This window comes from Chanodichthys erythropterus, chromosome 11, assembly GCF_024489055.1.
Source record: "Chanodichthys erythropterus isolate Z2021 chromosome 11, ASM2448905v1, whole genome shotgun sequence".
Classification (NCBI taxonomy): domain Eukaryota; kingdom Metazoa; phylum Chordata; class Actinopteri; order Cypriniformes; family Xenocyprididae; genus Chanodichthys; species Chanodichthys erythropterus.
In genome coordinates, this window is record NC_090231.1 from 20,516,570 (window position 1) to 20,529,785 (window position 13,216).

The window sequence follows — 13,216 nt, forward strand, 5'->3', positions numbered from 1 at the left end:
GTTTCTATAGCAATGACTTTGCATTGGTAGCCTTGCGCCAAAAACAGCAACAACTGCAACATGGAGGGCTTTGCAAAAGAGCTGTTGTCTTATTTACAACTTGACAATATAGAGCCACCGTGCTGGACTACTACATCTGAGGCAGCGGCAGAAACGTATGCTGGGATATGTGCGGCTTTATTCTGTGCTGTGATCTCTGCCGGTCACACAACATGTCTCCGTTTATAGGCTATTATAATTTTCACCTTGATCGGCCCTTTGCAACAATGCAACTTTTCCGCAACAAGAAGTATTTACTTGGTTTATTTTGCAGCCCTACAAAGAAAGAAAGTAAAGGGCATACCTAATATATTTTCCTTGACAGTATCTACTGGATGGCTTCTCTCCAGCCTGAATCAGGCTGGAGACCCTAAGGTTGTATGTGTTGACAAAATAAGGCACAGTCAAACGATAAATGGATGTTCAGGTGTTACCCCAGAGTAGACTGTTCTGAAAGTGCTAAGGGCAGAGTGGAGAAAGGTGTGTAATAAGTGCAGAGTGTTGAGTGCTTAAGGTGGCAGTGGTGCAGTAAGCTGGAGCATGAGTGGTGTGCCAGTCCCGGTGCTCTGTGGTGCAGTGATCATGTAATGCCATCCTTATGGTCTCTAGCAGCTTTCGTACATTTTATGTTTTTAACGCTGATCATAAGAAATGTTTGATCATCAAATTAACATATTACAAAGTGTCCAAATCTTATGTGATGCGATAAGATTCCAGTGACAAGCGATTTGTCTGTCCACACCAGATGTGACAGTACTACAAGACGACACAACAAAATCTATAAAAAAATCACAGCCAATCAGAGTGTGTGGGCAGAGTCTCTCTGCAAGCACACTGTACTCACAACGATATGGATAAGTAAAAATGTTAACATGATTAAAAATACATACTGAGTGTATGAATCAATCTTTGTCATAGAATACATATGTTTGTTCACACTGAGTTTGAACGTTTTTTTTTTTTTTTTTTTAAGTTTCAAGGTAAATTACCCATTGTCACTTTCAGTGCTTTAAAGGTCACGCAAAATATTCAAACTTGAATAAATTTTTAACATTAACTTATCATTGTCATAATTCATATGTTGTTGTTCCAGCCTCAGCGTCACAGAAATAGAAACAGTTTCGTCGTCTTGGCTGGCTAGGACAAGAACTCTGATTAACATGAAAAAGATTCATTTAATCGCATGTTGCGGCATCTCCTCTGGTTTGGACACTCACAGTGTTAGTATGATCTCTAAAGGATTATGTGACACATAAGACTTGGAGTAATGGCTTCTGAAAATTCAGCTTTGCCATCACAGGAATAAATTACATTTTAAAAAGTATAAAAATGGAAAAGTTATTTCAAATTGTAATAATATTTAGCAGTGTTACTGTGTTTTAATCAAATAAGAGAGAGTTCTTTCAAAAACAATTAACTTCTACCGACCCCAAACCTTTGAATGGTATATTTTGTATATATACATGTTGCATTTTTAAGTGAAGTTTGTGCTTCCTACTGTATGTTGCCTTGAACAGCATGAAAAAATTCATGCTGGAGTAAGCTGGTCTTTTTAGCAGGGTAAGTAGGGAATACAAACCCTGTTAGCTGTAGTTATGTTTTAAAGTCCTGATGTGGGAAATGTGAAACAATCCTCTGCAGACAACTATCATCAAAAACAAAGCTCTCTGAGAATTGTGCTGACCTCCTGGCAGGAACCAGTAAGTTTGATTCTGCAGCACCACTGAAAGATGCACAAGGTTCTCCTGATAAGATCACTTCCTGAAATGATATCATCCAGGTCACACTGTGTGCAAAATTATCCTAGACCATGGTCTTATGCCTCAGAGCATTGATGTGGATGCATTACTGCCAAAAACAGTCTTTTATAACGGCACATTTGTACAACTATTTGTTAATAGTCAGAAATACCTTGGACTGTTTAAGCATATCCACAGAATGCTGTAAGCTTTTTTTCCAGCAGATGTGCTTGGTGGTTCAATGTAATTTATTGAGAGTGTAGGAAAGAGAGTGTTCCCTTTCGTGGGAACTATCGACGCTACGTCGGATGACGTGATGGGAACCCTCTGTATTTTGTGTTCGTGAAGCACCTCTGTATCCAACCAATGAAAAGACGCGACGTCAGAGGCGGGTGACGTCACGGATCAGGAAGCTATAAAGCACACCTGAACACAAAGCACGCCAGCTTCTGTTGTCTTCAGCAAGCGCTCTCTGTATCTCGTTTGTCTTATTTATTGTTGTCTGTCTGATACATTCACACAGTGATCTCTTCGTCCAATGAAAAGAGTTTCAAAGCACAATATAAAGACATAAAAGAAATATTATGGCGGAAAAGCAGCAGATCAGAAAGTGTGTTCCTCCCTGCCCACGCTTCATTGTGGAAGGGGATACACACGATATGTGTGTTAAATGCCTGGGGGTTGAGCACGCACAGGCGGCTCTCGAGGGAGCCGTCTGTGTGCACTGTGAGCGGCTCACCCTCAGAGTGCTGCGATCGCGTCGAGCGCTCTTCGAGGAGGGCGCCGAGGCGAGTGTTCCCCGCAGGTCTGGTCCCGCTGCTGCCGAGGCACAGCGCAGGCTGCACTCGTGGGGTTCACAGATGGATCTAGCGGAGGGGGAAGAGACGGGCTCTGCCTTATCGCTTCCCTTATCCGCTAGACCCAGTGTCTCTCCTTTGGTGGCGGAAGCACGTGTAGCGGTTTCTTCCCCCCGAAGAGAGGCACCGATGCTCAATATATCTTCCTCTGAGGAGGTTGATGTAGAGAGTGTCGATGATGTACCGCCATCAGCTTTGCCAGCTTATGAGGAGCTATTAGAGGTAGTGACCAGGGCTGTTGAAAAGTTAAACATCGAATGGCCTGCGGAGAAAGCCAAGTCCAGAGTTAAAAGCAAACTGGATGAACGCTTTCTTCCCCCTCGGTCACTGCCTCAGCGCCCGGGTCTCCCGTTCTTTCCCGACCTCCATGCCGAGGTGTCGAGGTCGTGGAAGAGACCCCTGCAGTATCGGCTGTACAGCCCGCAGACATCGCTGTACAGCAATATTGTTGGCCTAAAAAATCATGGCTATGGGGCGATGCCTCGGGTATAGGAGATGCTTGCGAGCTATCTCTCGCCCGAGACCGCGTCGTCCCTTAAGACCCCAGCACTGCCCACCAAGCCTCTGAAAACTACATCCAGCTTGGTGGGCAAGGCTTACTCGGCAGCAGGTCAGGCGGCGGCATGCCTTCACACCATGTCCATCCTCCAGGCATATCAAGCCGACCTGCTGGGGGAAATTGATCAGAGTGGGGAAGCGTCCTTCGAGGCGATTCATGAGCTGCGCAAAGCCACAGATTTAGCTCTCCGTGGCCACGGAGAGGCACCTATGGTTGAATCTGTCTGACATTAAAGAACGTGACAAAAACACGGTCATCAGACTTGGAGTAATGGCTTCTGAAAATTCAGCTTTGCCATCACAGGAATAAATTACATTTTAAAAAGTATAAAAATGGAAAAGTTATTTCAAATTGTTATAATATTTAGCAGTGTTACTGTGTTTTAATCAAATAAGAGAGAGTTCTTTCAAAAACAATTAACTTCTACCGACCCCAAACTTTTGAATGGTATATTTTGTATATATATACATTGCATTTTTAAGTATGTGCTTCCTACTGTATGTTGCCTTGAACAGCAGGGAAATTGATCAGAGCGGGGAAGCGTCCTTCGAGGCGATTCATGAGCTGCGCAAAGCCACAGATTTAGCTCTCCGGGCCACCAAGGAAACGGCCAAATCCATCGGCCGTTCTATGGCAGCCCTGGTGGCCACGGAGAGGGACCTATGATTGAATCTGTCTGACATTAAAGAACGTGACAAAAAACATGCTCATGGACGCGCCGCTGTCTCCTGGTGGCCAGTTCGGTGACGCAATGTCAACAGTCGTCGACAGGTTCCAGGAGTCTAGGAAACAAACGGCGGCGTTTTCTAAAATCATTCCCCGCCGCGCTCATCCCCCCGAGGCTACTGGGCGGGAGCAGCCTCGGCCGACAGCCAGCTCCTCAGCAACATCTGCACACAGAGCGCAACAAAAAGCCAGTGTCGCCTCCCGTACTCCCCCACGCAGTGCCTGGGGACCGGGACGGGCGGCACAGGGGAAGCCTTCCGGGAGTAGGGCGGATCTGAGGACCGTCATTATCTCTCGGAAGGCTTCAAAGAAGAAGTCCTGACACTAGTGTCGCAGGATTTCTCGAGGGCAGCCCTCTCCGGGAGGATTCGGATATCGGGTCCTCCTCGGTGCCCTCAGGGGACCGTTCTGCCAACCCTGCCACCAAGTGTGAGTCAGGGCGCAGCGGTCTCCACCGATCCTCCGAGGGGGGTCGGTCAGCACGTGATTCGCCTGTCTGCTGGTGCGCCGCATCAGATGGACGAGCCAAGTGCTCAAAAAACGAGAGACTGGTTCCCTTAGTAGAATATTTGGAAGAGTGGAAGAATCTCCCGAATGTTTCGAAGTGGATGCTGCTCATGATAGAACAGGGCTACAGAATTCAGTTCGGTTCACGAACACCCAGGTTCAACGGGGTGCTTCCTACGGTGGTAACCCCAGAGTAGTCTCTGGTGATGGAGTAAAAATTAACGACGCTTTTGCAAAAAGGGGCTATAGAAAGGGTTTCCCCTCCCAGCAAAATGTCGAGCTTTTACAGCCGCTACTTCATTGTTCCGTAGAAGGATGGAGGGTTGCGTCCGATCATAGGTTTACGTGTGCTAAATCGATCCGTAAAGAAGCTGAAGTTCAAAATGCCTACATTCAGACAGATCATCCCTCAGATCAGGTCCGAGGACTGGTTTGTAGCGATAGATCTGAAAGACGCATACTTTCATGTATCCATCCATCCTTCACACAGGAAGTTCCTCAGGTTTGCTTTCGGGGGCGAAGCTTACCAATACAGGGTTCTTCCGTTCGGCCTATCCCTCTCACCCCGCACGTTCACGAAGTGCGAGGATGCAGCGCTGGCTCCGCTGAGACTCCAGGGCATCCACGTGCTGAACTATATTGACGATTGGTTGATATTAGCTCAAACAGAACAATTGGCATTTCAACATCGAGATGTTGTTCTGTCGCACGTGAAGAGGCTTGGGCTGAGGCTCAACGCCAAAAAGAGTGTGCTGGTCCCGAGTCAGGTTGCAAACTACTTAGGTGTAATCTGGGATTCCACCACGATGCAGGTGCAGTTGTCCCCTGCTCGTGTGAGTTCCTTTCTCGGGGCCGTGAAAGGGGTGAAGTTAGGCCAGTCACTCACTGTAAAACAGTTTCAGAGACTGGTGGGTCTGATGGCAGCTGCGTCCAACGTTATTACTTTTGGCCTTCTGCACATGAGACCCCTACAGTGGTGGCTCAGGACCAAGGGGTTTTCCCCGAGGGGAAATCCTTTTCGCATGATCAAAGTCACGCGGCGATGCCTTCGTTCTCTGGTCATGTGGAAGAAGACTTGGTTCCTAACCCAGGGACCCGTGCTGGGGACTTCTGGTCATCGTGTAATGCTTACGACAGATGCTTCCCTCACGGGCTGGGGAGCGGTCATGAGTGGGAGGACCATCAGCGCTCCTGGCACATAAATCGGCTGGAGATGATGGCGGTGTTCCTTGCACTAAAACACTTCCTCCCCGACCTGAGAGACCATCATGTGCTGGTCCGTACGGACAACACTACGGTGGTCTCGTATATCAACCATCAGGGGGGTTTGCGGTCTCGCCCATTATCAAAGTTGGCCAGTCGCATCCTCCTCTGGTCCCAGGGAAAGCTCCTCTTGCTGAGAGCAGCTTACATCCCCGGGCGGTTGAATGTGGGAGCGGACGCCCTGTCGAGGCAGGGCGCGAGACCGGGGGAATGGAAACTCCACACCGAGGTGGTGGAGTTGATATGGAAAATTTTCGGTCGAGCTCAAGTTGATCTTTTTGCCACAGAGGAGTCAGCTCAGTGCCCTCTGTGGTACTCACTTCAGCACCCAGCACCTCTAGGGCTGGATGCCATGCTACAGACGTGGCCGAGGCTACGTCTGTATGCATTCCCCCCAGTCTCAATGCTCCCGGGAGTTCTGGAAAAGGTTCGCCAGGAGAAGGTCGACCTAATATTGGTGGCCCCTTACTGGCCGACCAGAATATGGTTTTCGGACATAATGTCTTTACTGCACGGCTCTCCCTTAGAGCTTCCCCTCAGGCAGGATCTCCTGTCTCAAGTGGGCAGCACGATTCTCCATCCCCGCCCAGAAATGTGGAAACTGTGGGCCTGGCCCCTGAGGGGGCAAGGCTCATAGGAACTGGTTTCCCAACCGAGGTTGTGGAGACCATCCTTCATTCCAGAGCTCCCTCCATGAGGAAGTTTTACTTATACAAATGTAAATTGTTCTCTGTGTGGTGTGAACAGCATAATTTGGACCCGGTCCATTCTTCAGTCTCAGACGTGCTTCGGTTCCTTCAGGAAAAGCTCTCGGAAGGTTTAACCCCTTCCACGCTGAAAGTATATGTGGCCGCTATTTCGGCTCATCATATTCCTGTAGGGGGCTCCTTGCTGGGTCGAGACCCCCTAGTAGTACGCTTCCTCTGTGGTGCACTCAGGTTGAGGCCTGTGGTGCGCACAAAGACCCTGACCTGGGACCTCACTATTGTGCTCCAAGGGCTGGCTGAGGCTCCCTTCGAGCTGATAGAGGAGGTGTCAGACAAGTTCTTGACACTTAAAACTATCTTTCTTTTGGCCGTCTCTTCTTTGAAGAGAATTGGTGATTTACAAGTGCTGTCAGTCGCTCCATCTTGTCTTGAATTTGCGCCTGGTATGGTGAAAGCCTTTCTGCACACCAGGCCGGGCTATGTTCCGAAGGTTCCGACGAGGGTCCCAGGCCCCATTGTACTTGAGGCTTTCTGCCCGCCTCCTTTCGCAAACTTGGATCAGGAAACGAAGAATCTGCTTTGCCCTGTAAGAGCATTAGATGCGTATGTCCACAGAGCTGCCCTGTGGAGAAAAACAGAACAATTGTTTGTGTGTTATGGGTCCCCTAAGAAGGGGGGCCCAGCATCTAAACAGCGGATGAGCAAGTGGGTGGTCGAGGCCATCTCACTTGCGTATGAGACGGTGGGGCGCCCGTGTCCTTTGATGGTGCGGACTCACTCCACGATGGACGACATTTGCAGTGCGGCTGGATGGTCATCCCAGCACACCTTTATCAGATTTTACAATCTTAACATCACTCCGGGGGCCAGGGTGCTACAAGATAGCAGCCAGGCACTTGGAGAGACGGCGTCCAACGTAGCGTCGATAGTTCCCACGAAAAGGGAACGTCTCGGGTTAAGAGTGTAACCCTTGTTCCCTTAGTAAGGGAACAAGACGCTACGTCACGTGGCCGTATCTCCTGCATACCTGGTGCGCTTGCTTCAGACAACCTACAGAAGCTGGCGTGCTTTGTGTTCAGGTGTGCTTTATAGCTTCCTGATCCGTGACGACACCCGCCTCTGACGTCACGTATTTTCATTGGTTGGATACAGAGGTGCTTCACGAACACAAAAAACAGAGGGTTCCCATCACGTCATCCGATGTAGCGTCGATAGTTCCCTTACTCAGGGAACAAGGGTTACACTCGTAACCCGAGACGTTTTTGTTGTTTTATATTAAAGGATTAGTTCACTTTTAAATAAACTTTTGCTTATAATTTTCTCACCCCCATGTCATCCAAGATGTCCATGTCCTTCTTTCTTCAGTCGAAAAGAAATTAAGGTTTTTGATGAAAACATTTCAGGATTTTTCTCCATACAATGGGCTTGAATGGGCACCAGACGGTTCAAGGTCCTAAAGACAGTTTCAGTGCAGCTTCAGAGGGCTTTAGACTATACCAGATGGTGAATAAGGGTCTTATCTAGTGAAACGATCAGTCGTTTAAAAAAAAAAAATAAAAAAAAGTTTAAGTTTTATAAGCACAAATGTTCTCCTTGCTCTGTTCTTGGATGAGCGTTCGTGACGTCACGTAATACGCAATTACGTTGAAAAGGTCACGCTTGACATAGGCGGAAGTACAGATTCGGTGTTTACAACTTGAATGTGCAAATACTAACCCTGCGTCTCGATCAGCTCCCTAGTTCCCTAGGTCGTGAATCAGTATGAAAGTGAATGTGACTGATTCCCTGATCAGTGCCCTGACTAATGAACTAGGGAGCTGATTGAGACACACGCCGTTTACAAAAACAAGGTAAAACAACTAATGGTTCTTCCATCCTGTGTTGTCAGTGCCATCAGACTGTCATACTCTTCTCCATCAGAACAAAAACACCTCTAAAGGGGGTTGCACACCGGACGCGCACATTATATACGCGCAAGCTCAATTTTGACTCGACTCCTGATAGAAGAGCTGCACAATGGGAGTGTTTTACATCAACAGGGAAACGTTACATGTGCTTTAATATTTCACACTGAGGTTAGTGTACATGGAAAAATGGCACAGCAAAGCAAAAAGAAAGAAAAGGCAACGTTTATTATAAATTTTTAGACTTTATTCAAGCTGTTAAACTAAGAATGTAAAACTGATATATCTTGCAGCACAGGGTGAAGTCAGTATGTACATTAACGACGATTTGAGAGAAATATAATATGCATTTAATGTAAACAATGTACATGGCGCTCTGTGGCGCAGCAGGATTTTGAACAACTTCCTGGGCGCCGCGGACAGGCACCGAATGTCGCCGCCGGTGTGTAAACTCATAGGAAACAATTTGTTCGAATTTTAAAGTCGGTGTGCGACCCCCTTAAAATGCTGTTGCTCAGTAACGGTGGAAATTTTGTCCGGTAATGCAGCGAGATGGAAACAGGGACTCACCGACTGATTCTAATGGCGGGATTGAAATGGTCCAGTCGTGGCAGCATCTAGATTCTTCCTCTGTTGACTGTGGTTGGCATTTGCCACATGTGAACCACCACGTCTCGTTAGATCTTCGTCTGCCCGATGCTTGAGAGGTGTGTGTTGCTGCAGCAGTCTCTTCCATCTGCCTAATTTCTTCCTCTGTGTATTCCGGTTCAAAAGGTAGGGCAGGCGAAAAACTCATCTTCTCCTCGTCCAACATTGTTGTTTTAATGTTACCTTTTTTGTAAACGGCGTTTGACTTAGTATTTGCACGTTCAAGTTGTAAACACCGAATCTGTACTTCCGCCTATGTCAAGCGTGACCATTTCAACGTAATTGCGTATTACGTGACGTCACAAACACGTATCCGAAAACAGAGCAAGGAGAACATTTGTGCTTATAAAACGTATTATTATTATTATTATTATTATTTTTTTTTTTTAATGACTGATCGTCTGGTATAGTTTAAAGCCCTTTGAAGCTGCACTGAAACTGTCTTTAGGACATTGAACCGTCTGGTGCGCGTTCAAGCCCATTGTATGGAGAAAAATCCTGGAATTTTTTCATCAAAAACCTTAATTTCTTTTCGACTGAAGAAAGAAGGACATGGACATCTTGGATGACATGGAGGTGAGTAAATTATAAGCAAAAGTTTATTTAAAAGTGAACTAATCCTTTAAGTTCCCATATCTCAGCTGGTACATTATTGTGCTACTAAGATAATGGCTTCAACTCCCCATGATAATAAAAAAATGTATGTAATGAATTCACTGTAAATGGCTTTAGATGAAAGTCTCAGCCAAAAAATAAATAGATATTTATTTTGTCAATACTGTAGGGTTTTGGTTTCTTTTGCAAACAAACACAACTGGATAGCCCCATTGCTCCCATGTTTTGTGAAATAATGAATGGTTGTGCCCTGTGGAATTGGCAGCAGTTTCAATGAAAAATGTTTCTCTTTGAAATTATATAAAAGCATATAGGGTTTGAGCGCCGACGCAGTTCCATCACACATAATATTGTTTTAGTGGATTGTACACAGAATGTTGTATATAGGCTCAAGGAATTCCAGTCCAGTTGCAACAATATCTGCCTATTACAACCCCAAAGCACACTTCTTGAGTTGACTATTGTTTGTATCCATCTCACACAGTTACTGTATTGTATTGCACAGTTGCAGTCACCCCCCTTCAGGAACTTGCCTATCTAGCTATTCGTTTTTACTTTCTTTGTTTGATTTCTCATCATCAGCATGCACATCGCAACACTTTATTCTCTGTCTGCCCAATGCTTCCTTGTTACAACTTCCTGATAACTCAAAATGACATTTCTATTGAGCGGCTGTGTTGGTAGAGTACTAGCTTTAGCTTATTACCGATTAATACTGCACTATAGGGCTGTGACGGTGGCCAATTTTTACTACCGCGGTGGTAAATTACCAACAACCGCCGGTGTTGTGGTGGTGGGGTCCGATGGGGGGGCAGGGTTTGGTTATTTATTTATATATATATATATATATATAATAATAATGTGTATATATATATATATATATATATATATATATATATATATATATATATATATATATATATATATATATATATATATTAGAGGTTGCGTTAGACTTGCGTTTAGCTGTCATTTTGATGGACAGGATCGTAAAAAGAAAATCCATCATAATCAATATTACCCGTCATTTTAATTTTTATATTTTAATGATAAGACATTTTATTCACAAACTTACAGGGTAAGCAAATAGGCATAGGCTTGCTTTTATTTATACTATGAAAAGAAAGTTGATCAGAGACAAGCTGCGTCACTTTCAGTTTTCATCTTGAACTCTTTGTCACGGATTGTGAGTGAATGCGATCATCCTTTCCTCTACTGTACAGAACGAAATAAACATGAATGAAAATAATAAAAAAAATATGTTGAAAGATACAGTAGCTTACCAAAATCTGTATCACGTCAATTCAACGTCATTGTTGCCAATGTCACGTAACATTATACCTCAGAAAAGCCATTCGCGGTGGCACGGTTGTCATGCCTACCGTCACAGCCCTACTGCACTATTTTTTATTTTTTTTAGTTGAAACAGTATTTATTATGCAAGTTAAACATTTCAGTTAGTTGGATGCTATATTTTTGTAACTTCACCTCATGTTGCATGTCATCATCTTAGGAATAAATGAATTTTAATTCAGTTTTGTTTAAAAATGCTTTTGGCAAAATAGATCTGTTTAAAAAATGTAGCTGTTGGAAATAGAAGGTCAATTAGAGAGCAGTACATTGTGGTACAATATTCTTTGCATTGCATTTTGTTGACCATGAGTTTTCAACTCTCTTGCATCAATTAGACCATTTTTTTTTTACTTTTTCATCTCATTGACATAGGCTGTGAAAGTCCCTTGTTTATTCTGGTTGTGTGTTCTGCTATCTGTAGTAGATTTGGCTAAAAATGTTTTGCACCATTTTCACAATGTTGTTTTACAGGTGAGTTCTGAGGGTTTTGTTGGAGCAGTTTCTCAGTAAAGAATAAGCTTTCCACAGTGTTTAATGTCACTGAAAGACTTCTTTGGTCAGATTTCCAGCCCTCTGAACAAAATATTCACTCATCTCAGCAGGACATGAGGTTGCAGATCATATGACGAAAATGACATGTTCCTCTATTTTGTTTGTGGAATGTGTTAGATGACATAACCAAGCAGGGCACCAATACACTGTGTTGTTTTTTAAGCCTTACAGTCAGGAGATGAGACACAGGAAAAACGTCAGGAACGTCAGGAACTCAGCTCATACTTGCACAGTTTAGATCCACCTACAATGACAATAATCTCAAGCAGCTTATCAAGTTCACTTAAAAATGAGTGGTGTACACACTACCGTTCAAATGTTTAAGATCCATGAGATTTTTTTTTAGGGATTTAAGTGCGTAGCACTAAAGCCCTATTGTAATGATTAGGACTTTCAAAGATCAGCATTCTGCCATAAAGGTGATCGGGCAGACCCCGTAGTCAAGTCGTAGAACCTTTGAGGGATTGTAGCACCCACCCCGTCTACAATGTCATGGAGGCTTGCCCCAACTGGCCAGACAGTAGCACTACAGTGATCAAAAGAACAAATACTATAATGGACCCAACAGTTATGCCAGGGCATATTGCAGGTTAAAGCTTCAGTCAGTCAATGTATAGAAAAATAATGTAGGAACTAGATTTACCTATAAATACACTACTTAGGCTTCTGGAGGCATTTTTGTGAGTAAATTTTACGTTAACATCTGAAAAATGCCTAACCGGAAGTTGTGGGAAGTGCGGTCAATTTAAACAATGGGAAAATAATGGATTGCAATGACAGTGTGGATGCTGAGGAAATTGTAAATGTTTATTCATACTCGTATGACGGACCACAGCCATACAATTAGCCTGCTATGTGCCCAAGAGAGAAGGGACAGACCAGGATGTATGTGATCAGGCGTATTTCACACTCGTTAATATCCACACTAACATTAAATTATATAGCGGTTTCTCATCACGATTGATTTAGCAGTTGGAAAATGAAGAAAAACAAACAAACAAACAAACAAGACTTACGGTGCAGTTCACATTTTCATTGAGCTGCATCTCTGACGGATCCGTGACAGTCATGTCTCTCGAACCACAGACAGTAGTGTTATTGTATGTGTTTATCCTTTATTCATTAATTATGTGCTATGAGTTTATTTTGTGCCATTACCAGCCCATAATTCAAAACTGTTTTGAAAAGTGTGAGACTTTTGTGATGCTTTTGTGTTAATGTGCATAATTTGTATTTATCAATGTTGAAATTGATTCATGTAAAAACAACGGTGAAGCATCGCCGTGTAATATCATCCTTTACATTAGTAGCCCTTTACAGTGTTGAACTCCATCATATCACTGGGATGATGATAATGCTCCGGTCTAAAGTGAACGTGTTTTTCGAAGCAGATGCAGAAGTGAAGTCCTGTCTTTTCAACTGCACAAAACAGACCCAGGCACAGAAGAGAGCACCGTCCTTTTTCTTGTTGGTAAACCTCTGGACTCGATGTCCTGACAGGCTGGAGTTTGTGCAACCTCCACAAACACAATAATTTACCATGACGATGATAAATTGAAATACAAAACTACCGAAAACACACTGATTCATGACTGCTTCTACTGAATACCAGCCTACTCTGTACTGAGTCAACACAGAGCTTGGCGAACGACTCCCTCTCGTGACGTAAAATGACGCGATGTTGAAAACACACTGTTCCAGTATGTAAATCATGTTATTTAAATTGTAATTTCATACACCAAGTGAT